Raw genomic sequence first — 6,909 nt, forward strand, 5'->3', positions numbered from 1 at the left:
GAGAGAGAGAGGGAGGGAGGGAGGGAGAGAGAGGGAGGGAGAGAGAGAGAGGGAGAGAGAAAGAGAGAGAGAGAGAGAGAGAGAGAGACCCAAATGTGTACCTTAAATCAGATTACGAATTATAGGGGGGTCGATCCTCCTGATTAAAGTCTGAACCCCCTAAAAGAAGTCAAATCAAAAGGCTGGGGGCCTCAAAAGAATGTGTTTTTTTATATATATATATTTATATAAGTGTACATACTTTTCAACAGCGCTTTAAAACATGTGTATTATGCATTTCGAATATGCCACAAAAATATTTTAAAAAATCTTGCGCTATAAAAATCACTGACCGATTAAATTTTTTTATTTATTAATATTTAATATTTTTTAATAAACGGTAAAGAATTCTCACATTGGATCATGAATAGTTGTCACGAGGCCATGGGCTACATACATGTACCTATATATCAACAATTATACGTTTTACAAAGTGCACAAATGCTCGTTTTCTCTATCAGTGGTTTTGCATGTTGGTTTCTAGTTCAAAACAGCATACACTAGAATAATTTAGGGAATTCTGTAATTTAATAAAATGTATTTATTACATATTGGCCAAAACTAGGCCCTGTGGGAGGGAGAGAGAGGGAGGGAGAGAGAGAGAGGGAGAGAGAAAGAGAGAGAGAGAGAGAGAGAGAGAGACCCAAATGTGTACCTTAAATCAGATTACGAATTATAGGGGGGTCGATCCTCCTGATTAAAGTCTGAACCCCCTAAAAGAAGTCAAATCAAAAGGCTGGGGGCCTCAAAAGAATGTGTTTTTTTATATATATATATTTATATAAGTGTACATACTTTTCAACAGCGCTTTAAAACATGTGTATTATGCATTTCGAATATGCCACAAAAATATTTTAAAAAATCTTGCGCTATAAAAATCACTGACCGATTAAATTTTTTTATTTATTAATATTTAATATTTTTTAATAAACGGTAAAGAATTCTCACATTGGATCATGAATAGTTGTCACGAGGCCATGGGCTACATACATGTACCTATATATCAACAATTATACGTTTTACAAAGTGCACAAATGCTCGTTTTCTCTATCAGTGGTTTTGCATGTTAGTTTCTAGTTCAAAACAGCATACACTAGAATAATTTAGGGAATTCTGTAATTTAATAAAATGTATTTATTACATATTGGCCAAAACTAGGCCCTGTCTATCTATCTATCTATATCTATCTATCTCTATCTATCTATCTATCTATCTATCTATCTATCTAAAAATGTTTAATATAATAGTAAAGCTTTTTAAATCTTGAAAGAGCTATAAAGAAAGCAACTGTTGTCAATATGCAATATTACTTCATGTGCATTCATGCCTTTGGTTCCCTATTGTCACATTATAGAGAATATTATGCATGTTATTAGGAACTAAGAAAAGTAAAATGGACTTCATCAATGCTTATGATCAAAAATGTTAATGATTTTCTTATGTGAATGTATGGATGAGAGAAGTGTGAAGATATGTCCATTTAAAACTTTTTAGAAAAATGAGTTGCTATATTCAGTAAACTAGTTGATCCCCATCTTATATCAGCCATACAAATAATGTTTCCCCACATACAAGTAACACTGCAATTCTACAGGCTTATTGGGTTCATTTACAAACAGCGTTTTTTCAGATTCATTATTTCACAATTCGGCCAGATGAAGTTATAATCAGTTTTATTAAAGACATGTTTTCACACATGACTCTAATCATAGATAAAATAATTTAGTAAAATGATGCAAAAATGCCATTTATGGTCATATTTGATCACAATCTGAATAATACGTTTCAGTCAGTCAGTAAAATCAAGTGGCTCATGTCCTGTTATATCCAAGTGGTGTTTATGTTTTCAGTCAATGACTGAATGTGACAAAGACTGTCGTGAACAGATGCAGAGCGCTGTTATCCTGCACATTTAAAGGCTCAAACAAACTCTCACCTAATCGGACAAAGAGAAACAACATCGCATTTTATGCAGTTTCTATGAGAAATATTAGCAAAATGATTGTAATCAACAATTAAAAAGGGGAAATTATGTCTTCTGTGTTCTGAAACCTCAGAAAATGTGTCAAAATGTGTCATTTTTAGTCAAAGATGCTTTTAACAGCCTTGCCTATAAACTTTAAATGCAATTCGTTTTTTTGATATTGACTGAATTTGACTGAAATACCCTTTTGCTTTTTTCTACTAATTTTTCTATATTTGGTTTCTGAGTGTGTTCCTGCACTGCACAGAAGTTGTCAGCTGTTAAGTGCCTCGCTCTGGCTTACAGACATCCATCAAGTGAATAAACAGTTGGAACGGCCTTCCGACAGCCCATCTTGGTTTTGAGTGTCCTTGTGGGTGTTGCTTTTTTTCCAAAATGAGGGGAGAGAAGATTAAAATTGTTTTCAAAAATAAACATGTAATTTCATTCTTTATTTTCTCCCTCAATTACAAGGCATGGTCAGAGCAAGCTTGTAGTTTGAGAGAGTTTGGTCCTTACAGTAACACACAGACTATATTTAGCAGTCTGCTCTTCGACTGACCCTGCGTCTCTACCTTGCAGAGCACAAAATGAAATACACACACACACACAATCATGCAACACATTAATTTCTGCAATCATAGTATTGAACTGCACTGGCTAATTAGATGCCAGATGCCATGGTGCCATAGGGGGCACTGTTATTTCTAACAACATGAATCACGTTGCTGTCAGAAACATTGCAGTAAAGACCACACAGTGATTTATTGGCAGATTTAAATGTTAGATTAGATCATTTTTGGAGCTCTTAGCAGCATTAATCCACAGTCCCACTTTGGTGGAAGTAAATAATGCAGTAAACTCTCCCATGCTGGTACGAGATAGGAAAACAATTTAAAGACCCCCTGAAATCAGTTTTGTGGCTTTTAATGCAAAACTGCTAACTAAACAGTGCCACAATAAACTTTTAGCAGGTATACACATTTAAAATGCACAGTTTTGTCCTGTAAAACAGTTAAAAATATTGATGACATTGATGAAACACATCAACATAGTAAAGAAAAAGGTGCTCATCAAGTGATTTTGAGTCATTTAATCAATAGACCTCACACTGTAATTGCAGGAGGTCAAGTGAGTGTTGAAAGGTGAAGAATCATTTTCCAAACACTGATGCATGTGTCTTTTTGTAAATGGCTGGGACGGCCTAATCAATTTCCACTCACGCATTTATCTCGAGTCTTGTCTGCTCATCTGATCTCTTGACTTTCCTTCTCAAATGAATGGAAACATATGCAGAGACATGAGTTACTAAAAACTATGATGCAACTGGAAGAATAGAATGATTCAACAAAGAAGAAATGTAGACTTGTAATTTGGCAGGCCAAGTTTTTTTGGTTTGATTTGTCTTTAATTATATATGCATTATAAATAAATATACAATCAAAATAAACAGCATTTTCTCAAATCTGTCTTGTGCGTTTTGAATGTACTCAACATTTAATAAAAATAAAGTGGATTAGTGCCTTTCCACTTTTTCAGTGGCACTGGTTCCGGAAGTATTTTTCCCATTTAAATTTTTTGCATAAGGATGTTTAAAAAGTCTTTATTAAAGCATTATAAGCCATATATACTACAAAGCCACAATATTACAAACTTCGACTTATATAAAGTATATGAAAATCAGATAAAAAGACAAAGGTGCAAGACTGGGTACCTAATGGATTTACATCCATTGTGAACTACAATCCCATGAAGCACTGCAAATGACATAATCGAGTTAAAATGATGGCGGAATATAAAACTATTCATTTAAAGTTGTTTTTTGTATCTATATTAACAATACATTTTAATGCATTCGCAAAATATGCATATACACACACACACACACACACACACACACACACACAAACATTTAAGTATTTTGAAAGCATAAGGAGACCGACTCGTTTACTCATTCACACTCTGTGATTGGTGGGATTTTCTCTACAGCATCATGGGTAATGTAGTTTTCACCACAAATTCTGCTATTAAACAATTATTTGAATTAATTGAACGGATGGGTTCAACAAAAGCATCGATTAACAACCTCGGAGCTCACAAAAGGTCTGCCTTTAACGGTTTATCAGTTAGCATTAAAAATCAATTTCCATATGTAGAAAATGAATGGAGATGATACTTTGAGAACCTACTGTTCTCAACAGCATCTCAAACTCAGATTTGCCAAGATCCCAAAGTCGGCACTCAAACAACCTCACTCTAAAAAATGCTGGGTTGTTTTAACCCAACTTTGGGTCAAATAATTAAGGACTAACCCAACTTTTGGGTTAAAAAATGTATAAAAAAATGTAACCCAACAGTTGGGTTAATCCATATTTGACCCAAGGTTGGGTTGAAACAACCCAGCATTTATGAACTCAAACATTTCTCATCAAATGATCTGAGCTGCTCAACATTCATATGATAGTTTTATACACTCTAAAAAATGCTGGGTTAAATATAACCCAGCGCTGGGTTAAAAAGGGACAAACCCAGCTATTGGGTTGTTTTGAACCCAACACAACCCAACCCAACCGCTGGGTCAAAACAACCCAATAGTTGGGTTTGTCCCTTTTTAACCCAGCGCTGGGTTATATTTAACCCAGCATTTTTTAGAGTGTACTCTTACTGGATGACACTAGTGACTCATTTGTACCCATTTTTATTTCTTCCAATGAATTTTAGGAGCAAAATCTGTGACAAAGTTGATACTTGAATGAAACATGTATTTGTGTACATACAAGACACAAACATGATCATCAGAGTGAAAAACGAGTGCGCCTTTACAAAATTGACTGAACACGCATAGATCTAAACTGTGGAGCGCGGTGCCACATGTGGAGGCTTCAGCAGTTTGAGGGAACTGCCTTCCCAACGATTTGCATGTGGTTTCCCCATTTGGCCTAATAGCTTTCCTATTTCCCTTTGAGGAGCCGAAATCCCACACCCTGAACAGGCTGAAACCGTAAGGAGAGGTGCAACAGTGGCGTATAAAGAGTAGTTTATTGGGATATCCTTCATCACTCTGAGGAGCTGTAAATGCTTGATCCCCACTAACAGCTTCCTTCAAAGTGGCGCGAAAGCAATCTATAATTAGGGATTTAGAGGGAAACTGAAGGAAAACATTTTGTGTTTTTTATCTTTTCTATTTTTGCATTTTACATCGAAATGTCTTCCTCTTTGGGGAGGTAATGGCTTGTAAAAAGCACCGCTGATTATTGTGTTAATGAAGGGCGTGTGTGAGCTGCTGGTTGCTCTGGAGTTATAAAGTGGTTTTTCTTAATAATTTACATCAGTGTATATTGGTGTAAACCAGTGGTTTTCTGATTCGAGATCCAGATTTTACTCTGGACATCAAATGTTGGTGGATTGATGTTTTAATGCCATGCCAGCTTCCTTGACTATTTTCATGGCAAGCAAGCGATTAAATAAGGTTTCTAAAGTTTACTTTGGATTAAAAAACAAACAAACAAGCAATCTTAAAAATAAAAAAATTAATTCAGGGGTGATTGTTAAAAATTTCTTCCAAGAGTGGACATCAAATGGCGAGCAAACACAGTTATTGTATAATTTGTATTTTTGCATTGAACATTTTTTCTTTTTTTACCTGTTGACTGTGATCCAACAGTAAAATGGTCCTAAATTTATTAGTATTTTTTTATTTAATATTTTGTTTCTTTTTACCCATTGACTATGATCCAACAGATGTTAGTATTTTTTTTTTCGCATTTTACATTTTTTTCTTTTTACTTGTTCACCATGATCCAATAGATTTATCAGTATTTTTTGCATTTAATATTTTGTTTCTTTTTACTTGTCGACCATGATCCAATAGATTTACTATCATTATTTGTATTATTATTTTTACTTATTTATTTATTTGCATTGGACATTATTTCTTCTCACCTGTTGACCCGTGATCCAATCATAACAAACTTGCAACCATTCTTGTGTCATAAAGCAGCACTTGAGAATCACTTATGCATGTTTCAGTGCACATAACATTAGTAGTTCACAAATGCCGTGGTTTTGAAAGCTCTCCAAATAAATACCGTGCACATAACATTAGTAGTTCACAAATGCCGTGGTTTTGAAAGCTCTCCAAATAAATTCCCTTATAAATAAAGTTTTCTTTTTTTTTTTTTTTGGAGCGACAGCACCATTAGCTGAAATATCAGCATTTTTGGCCAGTTTACAGATATTAAATATACAAACTAAGGGGCTTTCAGCATAACTCATTTTGGACCAGTTTTGGGGTTTTTAAGGTCTATATGCTTCCATCATTTGTCTCCGTATCAGAGTACCGAGGATGCCATTGTGGTGAAATGGGAATCAATGGAATAATTATCCCTGAATTCCTCTCGGGGCCCGGGCCCTCAGCGAATTAAACTTCTTAATAACTCTGCCACGCAAGGAAAAAGTGAAATGATTAGACGTGTGTGAGTGGCTTTGGAGATGGAAATGTGGAAAGAGGGAGATACAGGGTCAGGGACAAACTCGCCTCACAGCGAGATGGCTTTTTCCAGACCGTGTGGTCACAGAAACAGGAATTTCTATGGAAAAATGAATGAGAAAGTCCGTCAGATGGGCTAAAAAGGGTAAAGCTTAAAGTCATCTACAATAGACCTTTCTGCAATAAAAAAACAGCTTTGGTTGTGCTTTACGCAGGTCATTAACTGAAGACTCATGAATTGGATGTCAAACTGTGTGGGGCCTGAAGGAGCCAGTATGATCATAACAAAGAGGCCAATTTTATGAATTACTGGTTACTCAGCACTCTAGACTATACTAAACATGGCACCGAGTTACCACTAGTGCTGCCGTCTGCCCCCGTGAGCTCCACCACAAGTGTCCTCCACAAATCATCAGTT

Source organism: Sinocyclocheilus grahami, unplaced genomic scaffold (assembly GCF_001515645.1).
Source record: "Sinocyclocheilus grahami isolate Dianchi unplaced genomic scaffold, SAMN03320097.WGS_v1.1 scaffold1073.1, whole genome shotgun sequence".
NCBI classification, from domain to species: domain Eukaryota; kingdom Metazoa; phylum Chordata; class Actinopteri; order Cypriniformes; family Cyprinidae; genus Sinocyclocheilus; species Sinocyclocheilus grahami.